General features: G+C 41.0%; 1 protein-coding gene across 7 annotated transcripts in view; it reads left to right on the forward strand.

The window, feature by feature from the left end:
• LMNTD1 (lamin tail domain containing 1) overlaps positions 1–16,835 on the forward strand; it is a 489,613-nt gene that overhangs the window by 305,717 nt on the left and 167,061 nt on the right. For all 7 annotated transcript variants that reach the window (XM_059887032.1, XM_059887035.1, XM_059887034.1 and 4 more), the window contains one exon: positions 8,976–9,077. The gene's annotated coding sequence lies outside the window, so the exon portion shown is untranslated. The remainder of the gene's footprint in view (positions 1–8,975; positions 9,078–16,835) is intronic.

Below are 16,835 nucleotides of genomic sequence, written 5' to 3' on the forward strand. Positions count from 1 at the left end.
TAGGACTTAACACTGCTATGCTTCAGCTAATGACTGTTTATTATTTACGGGCTTAACTGGTTTATATCCTTAAACATATCCTAATTTTTTTTTAAATTTTATTTTATTTTTAAACTTTACATAATTGTATTAGTTTTGCCAAATATCAAAATGAATCTGCCACAGGTATACATGTGTTCCCCATCCTGAACCCTCCTCTCTCCTCCCTCCTCATACCATCCCTCTGGGTCGTCCCAGTGCACTAGCCCCAAGCATCCAGTATCGTGTATTGAACCTGGACTGGCAACTCGTTTCTTACATGATATTTTACATGTTTCAATATCATTCTCCCAAATCTTCCCACCCTCTCCCTCTCCCACAGAGTCCATAAGACTGTTCTATACATCAATGTCTCTTTTGTTGTCTCGTACATCGGGTTATTGTTACCATCTTTCTAAATTCCATATATATGTGTTAGTATACTGTATTTATGTTTTTCCTTCTGGCTTACTTCACTCTGTATAATAGGCTCCAGTTTCATCCACCTCATTAGAACTGATTCAAATGTATTCTTTTTAATGGCTGAGTAATACTCCATTGTGTATATGTACCATAGCTTTCTTATCCATTCATCTGCTGATGGACATCTAGGTTGCTTCCAATACTTATCAGTAATTACCTTAAACGTAAATGGGTTGAATGCCCCAACCAAAAGACAAAGACTGGCTGAATGGATACAAAAACAAGACCCCTACATATGTTGTCTACAAGAGACCCACCTCAAAACAGGGGACACATACAGACTGAAAGTGAAGGGCTGGAAAAAGATTTTCCATGCAAATAGGGACCAAAAGAAAGCAGGAGTAGCAATACTCGTATCAGATAAAATAGACTTTAAAACAAAGGCTGTGAAAAGAGACAAAGAAGGTCACTACATAATGATCAAAGGATCAATCCAAGAAGAAGATATAACAATTGGAAACATATCCTAATTTATGTAAGGTTTATTTGTTGTCGTTGTCGTCATTTTTCACTTGCTAAGTCAGGTCTGACTCTTTGCAACCCCATGGACACTAGCCCGCCAGGCTCCACTGTTCATGGGATTTCCCAGGCAAGAATACTGGAGTGGGCTGCCATTTCCTTCTCCAGGGGATTTTCCTGACCCAGCGATCAAACCATCTCCTGCATTGGCAGGCGGATTCTCTACTGCTAAGGTTTATATCCTTATTTATATCTTTAAAGTCCTAACAATTATTTCTTTGACTTGAGTGTCCAGTTTCAGATTTAATACTCTACGGTCAGTTTTTCTGAAAGGAAAGATCTAGAAATAAATAAGTGGTATAATTTTCCAAAAACAACTATGTAGATTATAAGTTGATTTTCTTGAGGAGCAACTTTCCCAGATCTTCTTCTTACATCCCTAGGTAGGCTTACCCAGTTATTTAATTATCACTCTATTAAGCTCACTTCTTACTGCTCCTTTTAATATGGACAGTCTTAGGGTTTTGCGGTCTTTTTTGCTCTCCTCATGTACTTTCTCTAGACCATCTCGTCAACAGCCATGACTTTAACTGACATCTCTAAACTTTTGACACTAAATTTATAGCTGTACCCGAGACTCTCTCTAAAGCTCTTTTTACACCTTTCCCTGGAAATTTCATAGTCATCTTAAACTCAAGATCTCCAAAGCTGAGTTGGCCATCATCTTTTCTTTTATTCTCTACTTCAAGAAGTGATACCACCACCTATCAGCCAGCCAGGCCAGAAATTATGAATTATTTTGGATTTTACTCTCCCTGCAGAATGACCACAGTCCACCATGAGCAAGTTCCCTCTTGCCATCGTGTGTGACTCTTCATGGCTCTGGTCATCCATCTCACACTGGAAGATGCCATTAAAGTTCTCTTGCAGCACTAATGATGAATGGAGGTCTGGAGTGAGGGGAGAGGAGATGTCCCTTCAACTCTCTGGGTCATGTGTCTTAAAAGCCAAATCACAGGTCCAACTCCCCTTTCTCCTTCATCCAGTTGTGATTCATGATGGTGAGTACAAGACAGCTACCAAACTGCACTGAGAACCATTCCTATATTCTACCTGCAGATGTGTTTCTAGAAACAGTATGGAGGAGTCTCCAAAAAATTAAAAATAAAACTTGCACATAATACAGCAATTTCACTACTAGGTATTTATCCAAAGAAAATGAAAACACTAATTAAAAAGATATTAATACATACATCTCTGTGTTCACTGCAGCATTATTGATAATAAGCAAGGTATGGAAGCAACCTAAGTATTCATCAGTGGATAAATGGATAAAGAAGATTGAGTATATATATATATATAAATATTACTCAGTCATAAGAAGAATGAAATCTTGCCATTTGCAATAGCATGAGCGTACTAGAGGGTATTATGCTAAATGAAATAAGTCAGAGAAAGACAAGTACCATACGATTTCACTTGTAGGTGGAATCTAAGGAAAAAAACCAACCAGCAAACTAGAAACAGGCTCATATATACAGATAACACATTGGTGATCACCAGAGGGGAAGGGATCTGGGGTTGGGCAGAATAGGTGAGGGGAATCAAGACGTATAAACTTCTAGTTATAAAATAAGTAAGTCATAGGGATATAATATACAGCAAAGGGAATATAGTCAATACTATTGTAATAACTTTATGTGGTGACAGATGATTATTGGGCTTAGCATTGTGATCAATTTGTAAAGTATATAAATGTTGAATCACTATGTTGTGTACTTGAAACTAATATAATGTTGTATGCCAACTATACTTCAATTAAATTTTTTTATTAAAAATAAGATAGGTTTGAGTTATCCAAAGAATGCTACTGGGCATCACTTTTTATACATCCAGAACATCTGAACCCAGTTTAGGCTCAGGCTTGAATGTCAGGCATCCACTTAGACAAATGATATATGCAGCTTGAGGCTGTAGACAATTCCTGAATGCCTTTACTGACCAGGTCTGGGGTCATAATTTGAGGAGTTACTTGAAAACACCATTCACTTGTCACATACAGCAGTTCAAGTGGATGCTCTCATAACATTTGAAAAGTGCTTTGGCATGTACATGAAGAAATTAGAAAGAGGCTCCCTTCCTATGGTCCCTGCAAATAAGGCTCTTTGCTAAACAAACATGCTGTTTGAAACACAGTTCTTTTAAGCCTTTGCCTCCTAGAAAGGGCTTCCCAGGTGGCTCAGCAGTAAAGAATAAACCTGCAGTACAGGAGACCTGGTTTCAATCCCTGGGTTGGGACGATCCCCTGGAGGAGGGCATGGGAACCCGCTCCAGTATTCTTGCCTGGAGAATCCCATGGACAGAGGAGACTGGTGGGCTAAAATCCACAGGGTCGCAAAGAGACATGACTGAAGCAACTGAGTATGTACGCACACACGTCAACTAGAGAAGAGGACCCTGATCATCCAGCTTGTATAATGCAATCGCGAGTCTGCAGTGATTTGTCCCTACAGCCCTGCTGAACAAGGGCTGAGTCACCCACGAGTGTAGAAATGTGAGAATGTCACTTGTACATATTTGGTGATCTTACTTGAAGTCATTACTGAGTTTCAACCAATTTTCAAGAGATTTTTTTTTTTTTCTTCAGTGACCATCCGCAGTGTCATACTACTCTTGTGAAACAAAAGGTCTGAGATTTTTCTTTTCTGACATTTTTTTTTTTTTTTTTGTGGAAGGTAAATTAAGCTTTGCAGAAATCTATGGCTCATTTTAGAAAGAGTCTGCCCTTTAGTACTAATAGGTACATATAATCTTCAGAGCCTCAGACCTTTCACAGGTATTTAGAGAAATATTGAACTTATGATATTATCTAATTAAATGAATGAAAAACTAAGAGTACAACCAACTAAAATTTGGCTTTCCTCTGATCACCCTACTGGAATCACAATACTTTCAGAGGTCATCCCTTTTTCCCTCCCTACTCCTTGGGAACAATGCCAACATTTTTTCTTACATTCTACTATTTCCTCTTCTTCTTCTTCTTTTTTTTTTTTTTTCGTTTTTCATCCTGAGAGCGACATGGTCAAATTGATATTTTAGAAGGATCAGCCCAGTATCTGAGAGGAGAATGAATGGGAGGACAGACTGGTCGGGGGTGCAATTAGGCTGGGGGCAGATGCCATATCCAGACAAGCTGAGAGCCTGGCTGAGAGAGGACTGGAGGGTCAGGTCAGTAGTACCAGGTACAGGGAGATCCAAGACAGTTCTTCTCTGGCACAAGTGTAGCTTCTGGAGATGGATAGGGTGGAGGGTAGATGTGGGAGGGGTTGCTGGGGTAGAAATGCCTTTGGGACATTCAGGGAACATGCTCAGAGATAATTGTCTTGGACGAACCTGTGTCTGTATATGGTATGGGTGTTATTCCCTAAAACAGGTCTGAACTTCCCCACGAGCTCCCTAAGCACTGTGCATCCAGCATGGAGGGTGTAAGGGAAAGCCAATCAATAAACACCATTTTCCTCTCTAGTTTAAATCGTTTAACCGCTTTGAGTCAGTGCTCAGTCTTTGTTTTTAAATTTTAATTTGTGCTATGTACTTAGTCAGTCAGTCATATCTGATTCTTTGTGGCCCCATGGACTGTAGCCCACCAGCCTCCTCTGTCCATGAGATTTCCCAGACAAGAATACTGGAATGGGTTGCCACTTCCTACTGCAAGGGATCTTCCCAACCAGGGGACCGAACCTGGGTCTCTTGTGTCTCCAGCGTTCACAAGCACGTTCTTGTTCAAGAAGCAGTGTTCAAGCAGTGTTCTTGTTCTTGAAGCAGTGATCAAGCCACCTGGGAAGCTCCACAATTTAGTTTATTTCTCTCTTCCTTAGGAAGCCCGTAGCATCTGATTATATGAGACTCCATCTGATTACATGAGACTCCACCCCCATCTCTGTCTCTGTGGGTCACTTTTTGTCTCCGTGTCTTTGAGGAGCAAAGAGAAGGCCCTTGTGCCCAGAGAATAGAGAGCAGGGCTGTAGGGGCCGGCCTCTGCCAGGTGAATCTGGGATATCATAAGAGCCAGACCATGAGGATCTGGTGAGCTATATTGGGAACATTGGTCCTTATTCCAAGAGAAACCAGAAGCTCTTTATGGGTCTTAAAAGGGTGAACCAGTTCCTGATGTGATTTTTAAAGGCCAGGACAGTGCAAAGAATGGAACTGAGTGAAGCAGAAGTGGACCTGGGTGAGCAGTTAGAGGCGGAGGCCACAGGGCGAGAGGACAACAGCCTCTGCAGCTGCGGTGACAGTGAAGAGGGGTGTACTGTTAGGAGAGAAAATGGGCAGAACCTGGGGACTGTTTAGGTGGGGGTTCCTGAAGGAGAAGGCTAGCGTGATCCGGGGCTTTCTGCAAGGAGCAACAGAAGACATGGTAGTCATTGTGAGAGATGAGGAGGAAGCGCAGACTGGGAAGGGTAAGGATTCTCCTAAATGTCCACACCCATTTCTCCTGCCCCATCTGCCCGGCCAGTTCTAGCTGCCACTCCCCTTTCCAAATGGTCAGCTGCAGCCACAGAGATAACTCGGCCACTGACCACTATGCACACATATTCTCCAACCTCAGCTGCTCTGAGCTGAGGGCCAGCTGCTCTGGCTCTTCGGGAATATTGTATCAATTTCAAATTGAACCTTTTTCTGTTCCTCATATTAAGTTTTAAAAACATTTTTACTCTCTCCATATTTCTTTTCTTCACTTTATTGTAGTTTCAGAAATGCCATTAAAAACCCTTTAAAAACATAAATGTATTAAAGGAAAAGCATACACTAGCACAAATAGTATTCTCTTTTAACCTCCTAATTATACTATAAATAATATTATATACTATAAACATTATTATTAATACCTTTTGACCTCCTCATTCTATTCAGCTCCATGGCAACCACAAGATACATATTAGTTCCTGTTGAAAATAGGCTTTTCAAGAAACCCAAACTTGGCCTCCTGGGTCTCCTAGGTCCCAAGCTTCCTTACAATGTATCTTTCCCACCTGTCACTTGCCTTCCTATTTAAGTTCAACAGCTGTCAGTGTTTTTATTTATTTCTTAAATTTAATTTTTATTGGAGTATAGCTGCTTTGTTTGATTGTAATGTGTTAGTTTCTACTGCACAGCAAAGTGAACTAGCTTTATGTAACATATACCCCCCACCCTTTTTTTGGCTTTCCTTCCCATTAAGGTCACTATAGAGCCCTGAGTTAGGGTTTCCTGAAATATACAGCAGACACTCTTTCCATATTTCTGGTTCTTTCTTCCCTCCTCAGTTTTACCAAACTACCTTGGCTCTTAATTTACTTAAAAATATAGAAGCCAAAGGATGTGATTTTCCTCAAATTGTCTTATCCCCAGTTTAGAACTTCTCTGAACCTTCATTCATTCTCTTTTCTTTCTTGCCTCAGTGGAAGAAATCTCTCTCTCCCCTTTCCAAGCTTTTTTTCTCCCTCTGTGTCCCCATCCCACCCTATTCCATTTTTCCTGGAGCATTATCTCATAGACTACCCCCATCTCATATCTCATGTTGAAGGAAATGGTGTTTTTCGTTTTTGTTTTGTTTTGAGCCCAGTATTTATACAGTCAATGTAGAAAACTTGAAGATATAGAAAGGAACAAAGATGAGTGCAAAAACCACCCACAATCTCATACAATGGAGAAAACCATATTTGATTTCTAATTTGTTTAAAAAAAAATTTCTCTTGCTACTGATTCTCTCCCCTCAGCCTGAAAATATGTTCAGTTCTTCTCTTGTTTCTCCTCTTGGTTTTCCTATTTCCATTAGTGATGTTATCTTTTTTATCTTATTATCATTTATCTAGGCAGGGTAGATAATAGGGAATCATCTTTGAGTCTTCAATTTCCTCAATTCAACATAAAATTCTACTGATAATATTATGTTGTTTACTTACTTGTGTTAGGTACACTGCTAAGTACATTAGCTGTGTTTTCCCGACTTTCACTGCACCACGTATTCCTGTTTTACATGTATGTAAGCAGAAACTTTGAGGTTCACAGCTAAGCAATGAAGTCAGAATTTGAACTCAAGCCTGTTTATTTCCAAAGTTTCTGCCATTTCAGTTTGTCCTCTCCTATCTTTTTCTACTACTTCTACTACTGTTGCTGTGCATGAGTGCTAAGTCGCTTCATTTGTGTCCAACTCTGTGCAACTCTATGGACTGTAGCCCGCCAGGCTCCTCTGTCCGTGGGATTCTCCAGGCAAGAATACTGGAGTGGGTTGCCATGCTCTCCTCCAGAGGAGCTTCTCAACCCAGGGATCGAACTCAAGTCTCCTGCGGCTTCTGCATTGGCAGGCGGGTACTTTACCATTAGCCTCACCTGGAAAGCTCTACTGTTGCTCTAGCTCACATTATCAGTTCCCAAATAGCCAAATCACCTCATTAACAACACTGCCCAATCTTCCTTCACACTCATCATTGGAGATTAGTAGAGGTCTGGTACATTGAATTGCCCTGGTCCCATCAATTTCGTTGTATCTTTACCAAGAAACAGTTGTATTTTATCAGCGAGCCAATCAATGCACTTGTACTGTTCATTATGTTACAGCATTTAATTACATATTATATAAACCAATGAAACCTTGAGTGTAAAATAGAATTGTTCCTGTGAAAACTAAGTTGAGATTCTTTGGAAAGACTTGGTGAGAGTGAGTGGCCTGAAAATATTATAATCCAAATCAGTATAGGAAAGGTGAACCAGACATGCTTGGGAAAAGTTTGTAAACATATCTTTAAGATTCTGCACTCAGATTGCATTTTGCTGCACTTTAAGGAAACAGAAGCTTGAGTGTGGTTCTTACAAGACAAATGATACAACTCTAATTAGCAGACACTCAGAGGAAGGGCCTTGGCATTCTATTCTATTATACAATTGCTGAATGTACTCATATATGTCTTAGGTTAAACTATAATATCTAAGATAAGTGTGTATAACGTTTTAAAATCCCCGGCCTGTTAAACCAAGTAAGTCAGTGTTAGTCATTCAGTTGTGTCTGACTCTTTGCAACCCCATGGACTGTAGACTGCCAGGCTCCTCTGTCCATGGAATTCTCCAGGCAAGAATACTGGAGTGGGTAGCCATTCCCTTCTCCCTGGTATCTTCTCGACCCAGGGATGGCCTGCGTCTCTTGTGTCTCCTGCATTGACAGGTAGGTTCTTTACCAGCTGAGCCATAGAGAAGCCCTTTAAAAGGTCATATCATGTTAAAAAGAATTATTCCCTTTAGGGCTTGTCATTTTACATAGTCCTTCCACTCAGGAATGATTCCCATTCTAAATGGAAAGCATGGCACAAATAAATCTATCACAAGAAAGAAACAGACTCATAGATATAGAGAACAGACTTGTGACTGCCAAAGGGGAGGGGGGAGGGAAAGTGATGGACTGGGAAGTTGGGGTTAGCAGATGTAAGCTATTATAAATAGGATGGATAAACATCAAGGCCCTACTGTATAGCACAAGAACTATATTCAGTATCCTGTGATAAACCATGATGGAATTAAAAAGCATATATATATGTCACCCTGGGGTGGGATGACTGCAAATTTATCCTAGGATAGTTCTCATCTTATTAAAACCTTTTAAAATGTGAGCCATTCTTAGAGAAGGAAATAGCAATCCACTCCAGTATTCTTGACTCGAGAGTCCCAGGAACAGAGGAGCCTGGCAGGTTACAGTACATGGAGTCACAAATACCTGGACATGACTGAGCAACTAACGCTAACACACCTCCCATTTTCCTCAGGGCAAAGAAGAGAGTGGCCTTACCTGTGATTGGTCAATGGCTGCAGGTGACTCTCCATGCATCAGGAATGTCATTGTTTTCCTTACTCGCTACAGCCTGAAGATTTAACAGCAAGGCTGGTGCTTATATATAGAAGGAAGCTAATTACTTCATTTCATTCTTTTGTTGGAACATTTTCCTACCCACTTACCAATAATCTTCCCTTTCCTTTCACAGCTCCTCTCTGAAGAGACTAACAATAGTGCATTCATCAGAAGAGCTCCAGTTGGAGCCCAGGAAGAGACAACAGAAGGCTGGGACCAGGCGGGCTGGCTAGAGGTCAGTGTCCACCAGCTCCTGGGTAATTGGCTCCCAGTCTCTCCAAAGGCATTTCTTAACAGAGGCAAATAGAAACTTCCATTTAATTCCATGTGGTATAAAAATGTAATTGTTTCACCCATAAAGGCAGTCATGTTTCTATAACAATGGCTTCATTCAGGGCTTTCAAGAGTCATTACTACAAGTTCTTTTAGGGACTTAAAAGCAATTATTTTCTTGATCTGAAGCAAAAAAAAGAATCAGAACATAAGGCTCTCTTTTCCATTTTTATTTTCAATAAATAAGGAAAGGCATCACCTGAGTGCTTTAATCATGAGCATCTTTGAGATGACAGTGGATGTGGGGCACTAAATTCATCTCTGACCTAAAGTCATAGCACTTTAATCAGTTTTGATGCCCTTTCTTGGAGAAATTAACAGCTCAATAAGGACAACTCATGGAAAAGACAGGTAATAAACCAAGATGTTGGTCCTCTTATGTGCCATCTGGCAACTCTATTTATTTATTTGGCTGCATTGGGTCTTAGTTGTGGCACAGGGAATCTCAGTTGCATCATTCAGGACCTTTTGCTGTGGTGTACGGATTCTCTAGATGTGGCTTGTGGGCTCAGTTGCTCAGTGGCATATGGAATCTTAGTTCCCTGACCAGGAATTGAACCTGTGTCCCCTGCACTGGAAGATGGGTTCTTAACCATTCGACCAAGGAAATCTCTGTCTGGCAACTCTTGATAATATAAAATGGCTGAAAATGTCAAGAAAAGCCTCATCCAATCTAAGAGGGATTCTGTTTATTGTTTTTTTTTTTTAACATTTCAAGAATATATAATATATATATATATATATATATATATATATATATATAAAGAGCAGACTTGCCCGATCAGCAGGGCTAAAATCAATGGGTGCTCTGGCCAGCAAGCATTATGCCCTGACTCCCTCTAATTCATATATATGGGCTAGTGGAAACTCACTTTCAGAGTAAATAATAGAAAATTAACAAATAACCTAAATATTCAATAGTAATATACTAACTGAAAAATACATATAAAATCATTAAATGAAATTATTAAAGTAATGTTGTGTGTGTGTGTGTATATGTGTGCTAAGTTGCTTCAGTCTTGTCTGACTCTTTGCCACCCTATGGACTGTAGCCATGGTATATATGTATATAACTACATGAAAAAGCAGGTTAAAAATAAGTATAATATATAGCTCCATTTTTTAGAAATATATGTAAACATACAGAAATACAAACATATGCCATATATGCGTGTGCACGTGTATACACACACACATGCAGTCTATATATTATCTATTCAGGAAAAAAAAATTGGAAGACTATACACTAAAATGTTGACTGTAGTTGTCTTCGTCTGATACGTTTATTTATTTACTTACTTTTGGCTGCACTGGATCTTCATTGCTGTGCACTGGCGCTCTCCAGTTGTGGTGAGCAGGCTTGTGGTGGCCTCTTTTGTTGCAGAGTGTTGGCTTTAGGGCATGCAGGCTTCAGTAGCTGAAGCTTATGGGCTCCAGAGTGCAGGCTCAGAAGCTGTGGCACATGGGCCCAGTTGATTCATCCCATGTGGGATCTAGTTCCCTGACCAGGGATCAAACTCATGTCCCATGCATTTGCAGGTGGATTCCTAACCACTGGACAATCAGGGAAATCCCCATCTGAAAAGTTTTTGAGTAGTTTGACTCTTTTCTTCTGCTGAAGAAAGTGTACTAATTTCTTTGTGTGTGTGTGTGTGTGTGTGTGTGTAGGAGAGAAAGAGATAGATTGTTATTTTTTATGTGATTTAAAAAGAGTTAAAACCCTAAATAATGGATTGGGGCTTAAAAATAATAATAGTTACTTTAAAAGAGGTATTTGTGAACTAGAAACCTGAAATACATTGAAAACCACCTAGGCAAGTTAAAAATAAAATCTAAACATTCTGAGGACAAAATATTATTGACTCATTTGCCAGTTTTCCACCTGTAGTAACTATGGCTTTATAACAACATAGCCAAAATTAGGTGTTAAAGTGAGTCATCAGTTTAGAAAGGTAATTATAAAGTAATCCAACCTCACATGTTGATTGCATTCAACAATCCCATTCAGAAGAGCAATATTATATTCTCTTTACTCTAAGCCATTTGTTACTGAAAAAATAAATGAAAAGTGAAGAAAGCATTAGTCACTCAGTTGTGTCCGACTCTTTTCAAATGGACTTTAGCCACCAGGCTCTTCTGTCCATGGAATGCTCCAGGCAAGAATACTGGCAACTCTTGAAAATACAAAATGCAGTGGGTAGAAATTCCCTTTTCCAGGGTATCTTCCTGACCCAGGGATTGAACCTAGGTCTCCTGCATTTCCAGCAGATTCATTACCATTTGAGCTATCAAGGAAGCCCAAGCCATTCGTTACTACAACAGTCAAAAGATACAGTGTATAAAGGAGTTATACATTTTGGACTCTGCATTAGTTTATTAGAAAAATATGGGGAAAAGAGGTGGGTTTAGATATGATTTTCTTTCTCTGATTGCTCCCCTTGGAAGAATTATATTCTGGTTAATCCCCAAGGTAAGAGACTGAGGCTAATATTTATGAACACATGTTAGAGTATCTATCAGGAATCATACAATCCTGTAAGATATAGGTGTTTGCCATTTAAGAGATCAAGGCTCAGAGAAATATCCTAACTTCATGGTCACACAGCCAGTAAGGTGGTGGTACCAAGATTCATATGTGGCCTTTCTGACCCCATAGACTCTGCTGTTCCCAATTAGGTCACAGTTCTAACATTCCATGGTGATAGATTGCATGGTTTTTCAGTATTACTCGATCTCGCCTTTCCTATAAGACTATACATGCTGTCCCATTGCTTTTGGGTCTGGCCATGTGACCTGCTTTGACCACTGGAGTGTGAGCAGATAAGATGAACACTACATGCTTTCAGAGGCAATGTGGGTTTCTGTCTACCTTGCTTGCTCTTTTCCCTCTGTCATATGAATGTCCCAAATAGAGAAGCTTCTTCAGTGTGGGTTCCAGAATGTGAAGGCACATGGAGCAGAGCCAAGAGGGTTCTAGCAGCTGCCAACACAGAGCTACCAAAATATGAGTAAGTGTGCACTGGTTGTTTTCTGTTGCTGCAAACAAACTAACACAAACTTAGCACCTTAAAACCACAATGTATCATCTCCCAGTTTCTATAGGTCAGATGTGTGGGCATGGTGCTCCTGCATACCCTGCTGAGTATCTCACCAGGCTGAAATCAAGACTTCAGCTGATATTCTCATTTAGGATTTGAAGTTCTTTTCAGAGCTCACTGGTTATTGGCAGAACGTATCTCCTTATGATCATAGGACTTAGTTTCTGTTTTCTTACTGGCTATGGGCCAGGGCTTGGCCTCAGTTCCTAAGGGCTCTTTTCAGGCCTTTTTGGTATGGCATCTTTCATCCTCAAGCCAGTAATGGCACATTGAATCTGCACCCTGGCAAGTCTCTGACCAGAAAACACTCTGCTTTTAATTGGTTCACATAATTAAGGGGATCAAACCAATCAATCCTAAAGGAAATCAATCCTGAATATATTGGAAGGACTGATGCTAAAGCTGAAGCTCCAATACTTTGGCCACCTGATGCGAAGAGCTGTCTCATTAGAAAAGACCCTGATGCTGGGGAAGACTGAAGGAAGAAGGAGAAGGGGATGACAGAGAACAAAATGATTAGATGGCATCACTCACCCAATGGACATGATTTGAGCAAGCTCCGGGAGATGGTGAAGGACAGGGAAGGCTGGCACACTGCAGTCCATAGTATCACAAAGAGTCAGACAGGACTGAGCAACTGAATAACAGCAACCACAGTTAGGTTAGGTCTGCCTTGATAATCTTATCTTCAAGCCAACTGATTCATAAAGAGGAGGTGCCGAGGAAGATAGCAGGACTTGAGCCTGTGCACTGCTGGCTCCATAAGGGGGTCCCCATGGTGCTCCTGGGGACCGTGGGCAGCGTGCGAAGGAGCTGGGCAGGAAGAGCCAGAGACAGGACAGGAGCAGGACGGGACAGGCAGGACAGGACCACAACGTGGGGGCTGGACCAAAGGGCAAGGAGCCCAGCAGGACCTGCAGAACCCCTTTGCCATGTAAGGTAACATCATCACAGGAGTAACACCGTTCTTAGAATTGTGCTTACCACAAAGAGAAAACTTTGTGTTGAAAGCCACAGAAATTTTGAAAGATTGATTTTTACTGCTTCATAACTGACTAATGCAACTGGCTCCCTGAAACTGTGTGTCTGTGCATGTAGAAAAGGACACAGATCTAAGGGGCAGCTCAATGAACTTTCACAAAATGAACACACCTCTACAACCACCACCCAGATCAAACAAATATACAAAAACAAGCAAATAGACAAAACCCAGAAAATGATTAACAACACAGGAGCCTGTTTTCATTTCCTAGATGCTAAAATTACCACAATCCTATCTTCTAACACCATAGATTATTTTTGCCTGCTTTTGAAATCGTACAAATGGTCCCTGGCTTCCTCCTCTCAATACTACATCTTTGACTCATTCCCTTTGTTGTATGCAGTTCTAGTTCCCTCCCTGTATTATATTTCATTACATGGATTTCCACAGTTTGTTTTTACATTCTTCAGTTGTTGACAGGCATTTGGTTAGTCTCCAGTTTTTAGTTGTTACCAATCTTGCTACCCAAGCTGTTTACGCTGAGATTCTTTCTCTCCCTGTCCCTCTTCCTGCCCCCCTCTCCCTTTTCCTTCCCTTCCTTCCTTTTTTTCTTTCTTTCCTTGCTTTTCTCTCTATCTCTTTCTTTCTTTCAGATGTCTTTATATCTTCCTTCTCCCCAAAAAGGAGGGAATCCAATTTCCTATTGTCAATACCTTTCAAAGTTATTGGCAATTTAAGAAACCCTCTCTGAAAGATTGTTTGGAAAACCACAGTGAATGGATTCAGACCAAAAATGTAGGGAACTGCAGGAGGGGTAAGGAATGAGGTTTCACACCCTTGGTTTATCTCAGGGCAGAAACTGCTTAGGGGAGACTAAGGTCATTTCAACCATCACTCTGAGTGGAGCCATGCAGTGTAGTGGGAAACAAGGTGGACCAAGGCACCATTAAGGGCTCCAAATCGGTTCCTTTTTCTAGCTGATAACCTCAGCAAGACTACCTCTCTGAGCTTCCTTTCCTCCATCTGTCATGGAGGCAGTGATAACCTTCCATTCAGATGTTTCCATTCCTTTCCATACTTAGACCCCTTATTCAGAAAACAACACATTTTGCCCCAGCCCCATTGCACCATCTGTTTTCTGATCTTCTCTGCATTGCTTGTGTCCCAGAAAACCGGCCTCTGTAGACTGTATCACCTGGTTCTGTTACTGTTTTGCTCTGAACTGGGTTCAGCCAGTGGAAGGCACTGGCAAGACATTGGAGGGAAAGAAGAGAAAGAGGTTGGATGATTCTCTTGCACACACACTGCTCCCTCCCTGCCCCACTGCTGTTCTGGAGCGGCTGCGTCCCCTCAGGCCACAACACCTTTGTTCCTCTTCTACTTTTTTTTTTTTAATTACAAAATTGTTTTAAGATTTGCCATGTATTTTATTTTTTGATTACTTTTTATTGGACTATAGTTGATTTTGTGCAAACTCCAGGAGATGGTGAAGGACAGGGAAGCCTGGCGTGCTGCAGTCCATGGGGACACAAAGAGTCAGACACAACTGAGTGACTGAACAATAATTGATTTACAATGTGGTGTTAGTTTTTGCTGTGCAACAGAGTGGATCAGTCTTACATATACATATATCCACTCCTTTTAGATTCCTTTCCCATGTAAGTCATTACAGAGTATTGAGTAGAGGTCCCTGTGCTATATAGTAGGTCCTTATTTTATATACAGTAGTCTGTATGTGTCAATCCCAATCTCCCAATTCATTCAGTATTCCCCCCTCCCTTACTCCCTGCTAACCATAAAGTTGTTTTCCATGTCTGTGACTATTTCTGTTTCGTAAATAACATTCTTTTGTACCACTTTTTTTTAGATTCCACATATAAGTGATACTGTATATTTATCTTTCTCTGTCTGACTTACTTCCCTAACAATCTCTAGGTCCATCCATATTGCTGCAAATGGAATTATTACATTCTTTTTTATGTCCGAGTAATATCCTGCAGGCCACGATTCATGGGGTTGCAAAGAGTTGGACACGACTGAGTGACTGAACTGAACTGAACTGAACTGAACTGAATATTCCACTGTATGCTGTTGCTTCAGTCATGTCTGTCTCTGTGTGACTGCCAGAATCTTCTGTCTGTGGGATTCTCCAGGCAAGAATACTGGAGTGGGTTGCCATTGCCCCCCTCCAGGGGATCTTCTGGACCCAAGGATCGAATCCGCATCTCTTATGTCTCCTGCATTGTCATGTGGGTTCTTTACCACTAGCTGCTGCTGCTGCTGCTAAGTCGCTTCAGTCATGTCTGACTCTTCTCAACCCCATGGACTACAGCCTACCAGGCTCCTCCATCCATGGGATTTTTCCAGGCAAGAGTACTGGAGTGGGGTGCAATTGCCTTCTCTGTTACCACTAGCACCACCTGGGAAATCCAGTTCACTTCAGTTGCTCAGTTGTGTCCAGCTCTTTACGACACCATGGACTGCAGCACACCAGGCTTCTCTGTCCGTCAACAACTCCCAGAGCTTACTCAAACTCAAGTCCATCGAGCTGGTGATCCATCCAACCATCTCATCCTCTATCATCCCCTTCTCCTCCCGCCTTCAATCTTTCCCAGCAACAGGGTCTTTTCAAATGAGTCAGTTCTTTACATCAGGTGGCCAAAAGATTGGAGCTTCAGCTTCAGCATCAGTCCTTCCAATGAATATTCAGGATTGATTTCCTTTAGGATGGACTGGTTGGATCTCCTTGCAATCCAAGGGACTCTCAAGAGTCTTTTCTCCAACACCACAGTTCAAAAACACCAATCCTTCAGTGCTCAGCTTTCTTTATAGTCCAATTCTCACATCTGTATGTGACTACTAGAAAAACCATAGCTTTGACTAGATGGACCTTTGTTAATATTCATTATATGGATATATGTAATTTGGGTTTCCCTGGTGGCTCAGACAGTGAAGTATCAGCCTGCAATGTGGGAGACTGGGGTTCAATCCCTAGGTCGGGAAGATCCCCTGGAGAAGGGAATGGCAACCCACTCCAGTATTCTTGCCTGAAGATTTCCATGGACAGAGGAACCTGATTGGTTACAGTCCATGGAGTCATGAAAAATCAGACATGACTGAGCAACTAATACACACACTTATCATATATAATATATATATATCTTCTTTATATAAAGATATGCCATATCTTCTTATCCTTCTGTTGACGGATATTTGGGTTGCTTCCATGGCCTGGTTATTATAAACAGTGCTGCAGTGAACACTGGGGTGCATGTATCTTTTTGAATTATGATTTTCTCCAGATATATGCCCAGGAGTGGAATTGCTCCTTCTTCTACTTTAAAGATGATTGTGATTTCTCATTCATTGGTGTTCCACCATCCTTTGCTTCTTAACCCAGTTGTTATCTCTGTAAACAGTCCCTTTATTATACTGTTAGGCTTAAGCCCTTTGAAGTGGATACTTGCAGTGTTCCTGATACTGGAGGAGGGAGCCCTATCATATTGTCAAACATGATGGGGAACTAGAAATAGTATCAAAAGCTGGAAGCCAAAGAAAACCAGGGATCTAAAGAACCAGA

Source organism: Bos taurus, chromosome 5, assembly GCF_002263795.3.
Source record: "Bos taurus isolate L1 Dominette 01449 registration number 42190680 breed Hereford chromosome 5, ARS-UCD2.0, whole genome shotgun sequence".
NCBI lineage: Eukaryota > Metazoa > Chordata > Mammalia > Artiodactyla > Bovidae > Bos > Bos taurus.